Source organism: Lethenteron reissneri, chromosome 38 (assembly GCF_015708825.2).
Source record: "Lethenteron reissneri isolate LAM-NWPU_2019-01 chromosome 38, ASM1570882v1, whole genome shotgun sequence".
Classification (NCBI taxonomy): domain Eukaryota; kingdom Metazoa; phylum Chordata; class Hyperoartia; order Petromyzontiformes; family Petromyzontidae; genus Lethenteron; species Lethenteron reissneri.
Window position 1 is genome coordinate 7620921 of NC_083816.1, and position 11530 is coordinate 7632450.

Below are 11530 nucleotides of genomic sequence, written 5' to 3' on the forward strand. Positions count from 1 at the left end.
AACAATTCTATTTGAACAAGACAGTCGGTGATCTCATGCTCGAAATGTTTCACAGCCCTGAGCCAGTGGTGGAAACTCCATATTCCTATTGCGGGGGGGTTAGTCTAATATTGGGACAACCACTGTAGACTTTCCTAAACAAATCAGTGCTCGTTTTTTTATACCCCAGATGCAAGACAGGCCGGTCGACCCACAACCAGGATTTCAATTCGCAAACCTTTCCGCTCACTCCTAGCGCTGAGCCATCTGGCCGGAAACAAGACAAAAAAATCTTCTTGGTTCTTTCGGTAAAGTCACGTAGAAGGGAAATAATAAAATTATAAAAATAAAACATAATACAATAATTCTCACGACGTTTTGGCCACAACGCGCCTGACGCAGTCTTTCCGACAGACCTGTTCTTCACCTGAGGACGGCTGCTTGCGTTGTGGCCGAAATGTCGTGAGAATTATTTTATTATGTTTTTATTTTTATTATATTATTATTTCCCTTCTACGTGACTTTACCGAAAGAACCAAGAAGATGAATCCCTGCAGTCACGAAAGCTTTAAATCGAAAGACAAAAAAACTAATGTAAAAAAAAAATACGAACGAGTCAATAAATTGAGGGGTAATTTTTCTATTTATTAGACTCGGTCAGGTCGGCCAAACCTCTTCCCGTAGAGTTCGTCGTTTTTTCTTTTAAACCACCCCCTCACACGGTAATATCATACACACACACGTGCATCGATGTAAACGTTTGAAGCTCTTCGCAGTTTATATATCTATAAAAAAAAGAACTGTGTCATCCGGGAGAGCAGTAAAACTACAAAGACCCCATGGCCGTGCTATTAATTATACAGACGGATGTGAATCGACGCTAAGTGAAAACAGCCGTCACATGTGGGACAGCGTTCCTTGATCCTATCGGAAGTTTTGCAGCTTATAGCAGTGGCATATATACATATACCGTACGTGTGTATAATTTAGGGGAGTGGTAGTGCAGCGGTTAGCGTGCGGTGCTTAGAACCTGGCGACCAGAATTCCATTCCCACTCATGGCCAACACCAGTGACGATTATCTGAACCGGTCTTGGGCCACCCCTAGGTCGGCTCGGCCTCAAATGAGTACCTGGTGCGGTGCGTAGACATCGCCACTGGGAAGACAAAGGTGGTCGGGCGTGGTTGTTGGCCACCCACCCCCTCGTGTGCCGTGCCGGCCTTCATAGGTGCTACTCGCTAACAGCACTTGCCCCAACAGTCTGTTAAAGGCTATACGGGGGATCTTTGACATTCGTCTTTGTACAATCGAGTGTGGTTTGTTCCATTGGGCAGTAGGACCGCAGGAAAAAAACGTATCGATGCTCAAGAAAACGTGTTCAATAAGTGCCATTCAGCAGCCATGGATTGAATGAATTCTTAAGAAAAGGCATTCGATTTATTTAGCGCATGCGCGCAAAGCACCGGTCCAGTGCGTGACCCAGCGCCAAAGGCATTTGTCCGAGGGTCTTCAGGCCGTTAGGCAACGTAGTCTGCCCTATTTACAAGTTCATACAGAATTGTGGCTACGCTGCAGTAATAAAGAAAAAGTCAACAGTACTCCATACTGCACAGATATCGATCGATATTCACGTCCACGACTTGGACACTGGGGTCACACGGCTGTCAGTGTGTCCTGCATCCACATCCAATGCCATCTTTGCAAGTGCAACACACACAAGACACGCAGGGGGCCCAAGAGCCGGGCAACGATGAGCAGGGGATATTGAAAGGAGAGGCCCACCAAAAGGTGTATCTGTGTCTCTTGACATGGTCATCTCTCAGTATCTCCGTCTTTTTTTTGTCTCCCTCCATGATTCTTTTTCCATGCCCGTGTCCATCTCTGTGGTGTCCCTATCTCTATTCGCCGATCGTCACATCTGTAGCTATCTCTGTGTCCCTATGTCCCTTAGTGTGACTCTCCAAGACTCCGTGTAGTTTTTTCTCCACGCCCGTGTCTGTCTCTCATGCCCCTTTCTGCCCGTTGCTCTCGGCATCAACGTCTCCGTGTCCCGCCGTCTCTCCCCATTCTCTCTGTCCGTCTTTAGGATCGTTCTTCCCCCAGTTTGCACGGGGCCCCCATTTAGTGTAGAGGGCTCTCCCCACACCAACCAAGATTCACACACAGTCACCCATCTAAATCCTTAAGAGACTCTCTTGCAAATATACCTCGTGTCCTTGGGCAGACAACTCAAGTCGGCTAGTGCAATCGAGTTGTCCTGAGCTTCAGATATCATTTTTGGTAAACGACGATAACCAGTGGACATAATGTAAAGTTATGTCTCGGCATAGTCCTGCAACACCATGTTAACTGCCATTAACCCTCTGCAGAAACATCGTGGCATAGGGATAGAAACCGTTGTGAATAGTGCCGACACAAACACTTGGTGTTCTGACAAGTGCCGGTAAGACGTACCGTCGTATACCAGCACTTATGTACCACCGATTGCTACTATGAAACGTTTTAGATTTGGCTTTTTCAAAGAAGCATTTGTAAATGCCAAACAAAAACATCCGAAAAACGTGCTCACGTGGGTTGCGGTTGACAAATTGCTGAGACCAAATAGTCACTGTAATGTATGTTGAACTTCTTTCGCACCGTAAGTAGCCAACCATGCAAATCGGAGGTGCGGGGAAACGATAAACACAAAAAGCAGTTTTAAATGAGTTTTCAATCTAACTCTAGATTTGAAGTTTTCGTGACTGCAAAGATCCATACTCTTTGGTTTTTTCGGTAAAGTCACGTAGGTAAAAAAGAATACAAATGAAAACTAAATTAAATCACAAATTAAATAAGTAAAATAAAAAATTAAAACAACTAAATTAAATAACGACGTTTCGGTAGCAACACAGCTGCTGTTAACAGCTCTCTTTATTCACTACAGTAATTTTGCTGTGGCGGTTCCACCTGAAGACGGAGGCTTGTGTTGCTTCCGAAACGTCGTGATTTAATTTAGTTGTTTTCAATTTTTATTTATTTAATTTGTGATTTAATTTAGTTGTTTTCATTTTTAGTATTTTTTACCTACGTGACTTTACCGAAAAAAACTAACAGTATAGTTTTTAAGAGTAAAAAAAATATATAGAAATGTGTTGACTGAACATGCGTGGCCTCAACTTGGGATTGAGGACAGATCGGGATGGTAAACACAAAGTGGCGTTTCCATGATGTGTCAAGTCGAGCCATCACAACAGGCTTGGGTTGGTCTTTCCCAGAAACACTTCCGAGAAAAGCTTTCCCCGAAAAGCTTGCGAGTAAAAGGTCAAGGCTGCAATTGCTGACAAAATTATGCATTTAATGTCCAATGGCAAGTTCAATAATTCCCACCACCAACAGCAGCTTCGATCGTAACATGTTTGGTGACGTATTTATACTCGGCTCCAATTTGGACATTGGGAATTCAGGATAAACACGCGTTAAGCAAAATTGGCCCAGAGAATTGAGGTTTCTGCCCAAATTGTCAACCAATTAGAGTTGGAAAAATCGAGAGACTCCAGTAAGTTCCCAAGCCGTGTAGCCGTGGCTCACAGGAACGCGGCAATAGACCGTCATTAAATAGTGCCCCACGCGTGCCACCTTTAGGTCAGCACAGCTAGAAGTGAATGCCCAGTGTTGCAGATGATCCCAAGCCAGTGTTGTCAGAATGTTTAGAATTTGGCACAGTCTTAAATTGTTCAATGACAATCTGTGGAATGTTAAAGTCTGTGTGTGGATTTAATTGTCATTCTCTTAGTCAAGTCAACCAAAGAAGTCAAAATGTTGTCCATGCTTAGTTGTTAAATGTATGAGGGATATATTTCAGTTCCCCTATACTATCAGGTCAGCCAATCAGTGAACTCATAAAATCTTTGTATTTATATGAATAGGCCAATTCAATTTTTTGGTATTTTTTAAATCCTTTATATTAAGTTCGCTCGCTTGCTTGCTTGCGTGCTTGCTTGCGACCGTGCAAATCTTTCGGTCGTTTTTTAACCCACTTCACGTGATCCAATCGAGCTGACATTTTGCACACAGACTCGTTGTGCGAGACAATTAATGTTCGTGAAAATTTGTTTTCCTAAAAAAATTTACACTGTTTAGGGAATTTTTTTAAAATATTTAATTACCAATTGCTTAATACTGGCAGACAATCATCTGACCCATAGGTGGCAGCCATCTCAAACCAGAGGACGAGAGGACTCTAGCCGCCACGCATATAAAGGATTTATAGTGAAAAACTTTGTTTTTACGGGTTATACTTATTTATGTGTTGCTGCCGCTAATACCGTAACTAAACCTTGGTCTGCGTCTTCATTCACATGTTCATTTTCATCTCGTCAGTTATGGTTTGGCCTTTGGCAGGTAGCCAGTCACCATCACGCTGGATGGCTTTCGTCCAGTCATATGAATGGTTGACTTAAAAAAAATGCTTTGTTGATAATATATTTTGTTAACTCATTTCACGAGCAAAATTAACAGTGCTGTCCAAAGGGTGGAAAGCAGCGATGACCAGGAGACCAGTGGCCACTCACCCCTTTCCTCCAGATGAGCGAGAAGCCTGCTCACCCACTAAGACAGCTCGCTTCTCTAGGACCTGCAAGGAAATTAAGATATTTATACAGATTTGTTGTACAGCAACACTCTAATTTACATCTCATTTTACAGCGTATCGCAAATACGTCGTCGCTTTATTAATAGCACTACCTGATTTGCATCGCCTCAACCCACCCACACGTCGCCGACAGAATCGTCTGTCCTTTGTCGTATCCGTCGCCTCTCAGCATTCGCCTCCAGCTACCCAGTAAATCGCTCCGATTTACGTCATCTCGATATTTGTCGTCGCACCTTTCAGGAACACATCCCCGACGCAAACTGTGATATTACTGTACCGTATTTCTAAACTCCCATGTCAACGCTCCGCGCCTTCACCAAACGGCACGACCAGCCTGAAGTATGGTCAAATAACCCTCACGACTCACACAGCCTGGGGGAAGCTCCCATCCAGCAATGGATTGACAAGAAGGGGCTGTGCATGTCAATGCGGTTCTATTACAGTCTTTGGGCCCATCACGTTGTCAGCCGAAACCCACGTCAGTTGTTTGGATGTTTACATATCTTAGGCAATTAAAAATGCTGCTTCGTCAAAGTCTGCCAGACTTTAGTTAGCACCGCTTAAGAAGATGGTCAATGCGATTATGACTTAAACATGGTTGCGCTTAACATTTACATGGCCTGCAGATTTATATTGTACAAGATGGCTTTTTAAAATTGCAATATAAATCCGGTCCGGCCAGGTAGCTCATTGGGCAGGCGAGAGGCTTGCAAGCTAAAGGTTGCGAGTTCAAATCCAGGTTTGGGGTTGGACTCAGCCCATCATCACTCCGGATCGATAAAGTAACACTTTGTGGGGAAGTCAACAGCAGGTGGTCTAAAATAGACTTGCTCCTCCTGCCATAGGAATGCGGAATTTCCACCACCAGTTCAGGGCTGTATCAAATCACTGTAATATATATTTTCACAGTCTTGTAATTTGCTTGAAATGTGGGTCACCTTGCCAAAGTACAATTTCCTGGGTAATCATTATCACATGAAAGTAACTTTGACATGTGCCATTCAGCACTCTTCTATTTAGCTAATCTCATCGTGGGGGGCAGAGGTGGGGGCAATTTGAACGTTCGGTCGTTTGAAGCCAAACCACATGAACCAAGCAAATCCCTTTTGGCCGCTCGGCCAAAAGGTTAACTGCGTCAGATAAGTAGATAACACATGGGCCGCAAAGAAAATTACAGCGTTCAACATTCCATGCAGTACAGCTTGCAGCGGTGCAAATAGTCGCAACCCTGCATTGCATTTAAATAAATAAAAACACACAATGTAAAAAAAAATACTAAAAAAGCCCAAAGTATAAGATTCCAAACTATATTTACGGTACTTATTCAATAAAAAAGCACGTTACCGTTTCGTTAAAAATTAATGCGAAAAGTTGGGGCAACGAGACATTTTGATTAAAAGTAGATTACAGTGCATAAATTCAGTAGTGTGATCAAGTAGTTCTTACTTTTTCTTTTACTATATCTCTCCTCTTAAGGCCACAGTGTGCACCATTGCCAATGCATCACCAATTTGTCAACTTGCTCTTAGGTGAAACAGTTAATGTTAAATAGAAAGGCTGGTTTTGCCCAAACTTGTTCGCATGGAGTTCAGATTACCATCCACCTTATGCGCATTAATTCACACAAATTTACAGCACCAACATATTCCGTCCTGTTTCCGTACGCGCTCTTACCTGTGGAATCCCGACGGCAAAAACAACTCACGGCTTCCCTGATTTAAATAAAAAAAATCATAAACAAGAAATGCTTGTGAAAAATATTAATCGCTTACAAATCCAGATGAGCAGCGTGCATGGCACACTACACGCAGTGCTTAACGGCAATGCTGCCAAGGCAAGCAGACAGGCGGTCCCAGTCCAAACCGAGCAGAGGTTGCCTCCCTTTGTTTGCTCTGCCCGTGGCCACATGTGTGTGTGAATTGGGAGGGTCGTGGGCGGAAAACCGATTGGGAGAAAGTTGGGAAGAGGGGCGGGAAGGGGAGGAGAGAAGGGAGGAGGGGGGACCCCGTTTCCCCATTGCTCCAGGATCCGCATACAGTAACGTCTTTGTGCCAATGTGCAGCAGTCACACTTCCTACAGCTAAAGAAAAAAAATGTCTCTGTGGATCACACTGCCAACTTTGCGGTTGGATTGCCAAAAGTGATGAAAGCTCTATGCGCGTTTTAGCATGAACGTAAAAATGTATTCCAGCTCGGTATGACATTTTAACAATGGTGCTTTGCAATACATGAGTGGTGAATTGACATCTCTTGACCAGAATATACGTAACATGATGTTTAGATGGGCTTCAGGGGATAGTTATGAAAAATATTTTTCAGTGATTAGCATACAATGTGAACACATCATTACTGCAAGTTAAATCGCTGCGTATAATACATGAACAAAGTCGTGGAAATTTTTCGAAATGAGCAGCTAATGCAATGCACTCGTGGTTATTTTAGTTGCCAGCGATTGGCAGTGACACCAATGCTATCAACATAACTCCATTCACGAGCCCTCTCCAAACGTGGTTACATCACACGCGATGCAAGCGTGCATTCAGTGCACATTAACTAGATTATTTACTTGATGTGGTCAGGTGGCTCAGAAGACACAGTGCCAAGCTGGTACACCAGTGAGATTCTGGTTTTAAAATCCCGGCAGCCGCCTGTAATTAAGCTGGGTTCTCAAGTGGCGAGTTGATAATCTTAGCCTGGTCACTAATGACCGTGTAAACCCACCTCCCCTTAGCTTAAATTTGGTTCTGCACTTACTGCGGCTATACTGCAGCTCTGTAATAGTTAGCACATTTCACGATAAACACAGCGGCTCGGGTTCGATTTCCAGTCATGGTTAATATCAGCGGTGAATGATAACGGCCTTGAGTCCCCCCCCCCCGCCACTTCGCCAACCACCACTGAACGTGGTGACATTTGGCAAAACAAACCCCATGACTGACACGGCAGTGGATTGACAAAGGGCCAAGTTTGTAAATAGGACATATATTCCTGAAAAGCATTACAGTATAAGCCCATAAAAAACACACAGGGACCCACACAATTACAAATAAAAGCCAATTCTCCTGTCATTTCCTCAATGCTGCATTGGTACAATGTACAATGCGCCCCTTTTCATCCCAAACTCCTCTGTGGGCCCCATTAACAACGCCCTGCAGGGGTGAGCCATACGCAGCCAAGCCTAATTACAAGGTGGAGACGGAGGTAGGAATGTTAAGTTAGAACAGTCTAACAGCTATACCACTGTTGGCAAAAAAATTATCCAAATTACACCTCTGTTAGTCCATCCAGAGCAGTGGGCATAACCATGGAAGTGTGTATGTAGGCGGTGCAACTACACCAAGGCCAGTGAGCCGAAAGGGTCCAGGTGCCGAGGAGAGGGAAATCTGACAGGGCCCACCCTCCCACATTTAATTCCGTGCACCAGGGCCCGTGTCAACCACACGATGTCACCAGAGGATGGAAAAGCTGAAGTGAAGATTGTTTTATCTGATTCAGGTTTTGTAATAGCAAATAGAATTCACAAAGTTACCAATCTACAAAGGTATATTCATAGTGTGCTTTGGAGATGTAACCAGGGCTGAATTTAAGCAACCCAGAATTCCCACACCCGGCATACCAAATCAAGTATACATCTCACTAAGGACGTGGCTACGAGTCACCTGCCACCTATTTCAGTTTACCAGCGACCACATTTTTTTTTGTAATAAATTAAACCATGAGCGTGTCAATCCAAACGCCTCTCACAATGCCACAAGGGCTAATTATTACAATTCAGGATCACGATTTGAGTCAATAACCTATTATTTTTAAATGTGGTGAATGCAGCATCGGGCAGTGGCTGTATGAGTCATGTAAACCATTATATACACATGCAAAAAAGAGATTAAATGTTTAAAAAAGCACAATTCAACTATTTTAAGATTACAAACCGACATTAATCAATGCATTGATAGACTCATAGGGTAAACACATGCACATGTATAAAGCTCAATCTTTACATTTAGCAAACATTGATGGAAACAATTGCCAGTGCTCTCAAAACTTTTGGTGGCACCTCACAAATGTAAACCATAAATTTTTAACTGTTGGTGTTCACTGGCATACAGCTGTGCACGTCATCTTGTGCTGCAGCATTTACTGCATAGAAAAGTTATAAGTGACAAGTTAATTTCCTTGTAAAATCAATGTAAGGAAACAGTAGATTGAAATCGCACAGCCATAGGCACAGTCAATTAAGCCATATAATTTAGCTGCAAACCCCTTCAATTATAAACTCGAATTAACAAAACTCACCCGAGGCTCAACATTTTCAACTGTCCACAGTTCATATATCGTGCAACAACGGTTCTCTTAATGACGGTACCAATAATATCAAATTGGAAATGTAAAACAAATGTGATTTAGGAAGAGGTAAATATGCTTAAATTATACCATAAAAAGTTCTGTTGCCATCTCCCAGTGTTAGCTACGTGTACCTTACTCGGGCAAGTCGTACACACCGGTTAATGATGTAAGATTCTGAAAGTTTTCACCGTCGCTTGTAATCCAAGCTAGGGATGAGCGTCGGGCATTTATTCTCATAACGTTTTTTCCACGTCCTGCTGCGGGCATCCAACGGTCCTGAAGATGCTCACAGCAGCGCATGACGCAAAGCTTGAGGGGGAATGCTCAACACGTAGCCTGACCGGGAAAAAAAACACTTGCAGAGTAGGGGATGTAAAATACCATTTCACATCCACTTTAAACAGAAGAGCGGTGGTGCATGAAGTGCAACGCGCTATGAACGCCACGACAAGTTGAATTCATGGCTATGGTTAACATCAGCAGCGAGTGAACTGATCGTGGTGGTTCACCAACCCCTTCACCAGTCTGCACTGATCAGCATGGTGAAATATCCCCTTGACTGAAAGGCATGGGAAGGACTTCACCAAGCATTGGATTGATAAAGGGATGCACATTTTGTATCAATATTATAATTGTTAAACAAAGCATTTGTCAGTCCACAAATACAATACATGAGCTTCAAAACGTTTATTCTGCTTTATAAAACAATTAGCAGTAAACACTTTTAAACATTAAATCTGTAACAATAATTAGCAGTTAGTACAACAGCTAACATTAAGAGTTTTCATTTAGTAAACTTTCCCACCCCCCCATTTAACAAACATTTTTGTTTTCAAATAACATTCTCAACCACATGTTGGGTTGGTATTAACTGCAAATGGCAGAAGTTTCATCAAACAGCCCACTGATGGTAACACCAACAAGTTAAAAGTCTAAAGTGCAACATGAATGGAATATTTTTCTTTGGTTCTTTCGGTTTAGTCATGTATAAAGATAAAATAATAAATTAAATAATAGCATACTACGACGTTTCGATTGCAACACAAGCAATCATCATTAGGTATAAAATAGCAACAAAAATCTAGCCAGAAAACTATAGCCACACATATAAGCAGACAGACATCATAAAGATACACAGAGAGAGAACACGTATCGGCACAAAGAGAGAGGTCGTCTCTGTGACGGGGCTTTAAATATGATGTCTGTCTGCTTATATGTCTGTCTATAGTTTTCTGGTTAGATTTTTGTTGCTATTTCTTTTATACCTGATGATGATTGCTCGTGTTGCAATCGAAACGTCGCAGTATGTTATTATTTAATTTATTATTTTTTCTTTATACGTGACTTTACCGAAAGAACCAAAGAATAATTCCTGCAGTCACGAAAGCTCCAAAATTAAGAATGAATGGAATATGCAATTAAATGTAAAGCCCTGTGGCGGCCTAAATGCTCTTCTCAGGCTCCGCAACACGTCCTGCAGATGTAGCTTCGAGACGAGGCTAAGATTTAAAGAAAGGTCAAACAGATCATTTCTAGGTTTCTCATTGTGGAAATAATCAACGACAGAACCAATGCATTTGGAGCTGACTATTGGAACAAAAACTAAACGGAGTTTTCCCCCCTAAAAACTATGTTTAGTTGCAATTAGTATGATCTCAATGTCCTACCGAATTAACGAGTCAACTCTCGATTATTTGGGGTAATGGATGAACGGGTGGCCTGGATAAATTAAAATATGCCAAACGTATGTTAATTAGGATTTAAATGCAATAATTATCGCTTATTTACATGGTGAGAGGATGAAGAAATAGAATATCTTATGTTATTAACAACCCAGAGGCGAATACACATGAAATACGTATGAACATAAAATGCGTTGATTTGCTGCAAATCTGGCTGTGACGGTCCCACCTGATGACGGAGACTTGTGTTGCCTCCGAAACGTCGTGATTTAATTCTTTTGTTTTTATAAATTTTTATTTCATTTTTTTACCTACGTGACTTTACCAAAAGAACTAAGAGTATGAATCCTTGCAGTCACGAAAGCTTCAAATCTAGAAATAATATAATTTAGTTACGAGGAATATTGCATTCATGTTACACTCTGCAAAAAGTATCATGTGACTGTACATTTCTAATTACTGTAGTTATGTAAATACTAGAAATTGGCTTGTGGAGGCCCTCATGCAGCAGTGCATTGAGGGCTGTCCATGTACACATTCACCGACGATCACTGTTCTGTGTACCTTGTTCAGTGTTTAATTCAAATCGTTTCAATATATCAGTGCCTCGACATCACCAGAGCACATTGACAAAACCTTTTTTTTTACTTTAACAAAGCTTCAAATTCACGAAGGACAGCCCAGGACGCACTGCCTTGGTGTATATTTACAAGGGCTGTCTGGTTACTGGTTACAGACGCCTTAATTTAAGGCAGCGGTGAGGAATCTTTTTCTCGAGCGGCGAGTAAGACTTTCAAATATCTTTGGCGGGTAATGACACAACAATACACACCTCAATCACTTCTGTCACTGAAAGAGACCTTTGCACTGATACAATACTGAATATGCTAGCATC

At 42.1% G+C, this 11530-nt stretch overlaps 1 protein-coding gene across 3 annotated transcripts in view; it reads right to left on the reverse strand.

The window, feature by feature from the left end:
• LOC133351757 (fibulin-1-like) overlaps positions 1-6499 on the reverse strand; it is a 39257-nt gene extending 32758 nt beyond the window's left edge. For 2 of the 3 annotated variants that reach the window (XM_061567242.1, XM_061567243.1), the window contains exons 1-2: positions 6284-6499; positions 4530-4591 (exon numbers count right to left, since the gene is read on the reverse strand). The gene's annotated coding sequence lies outside the window, so the exon portion shown is untranslated. Of the gene's footprint in view, positions 1-4529; positions 4592-4701; positions 4725-6283 lie in introns of those variants that run through there. The other variant, XM_061567244.1, reaches the window with a different exon arrangement.
• Positions 6500-11530: the final 5031 nt, after the last annotated feature.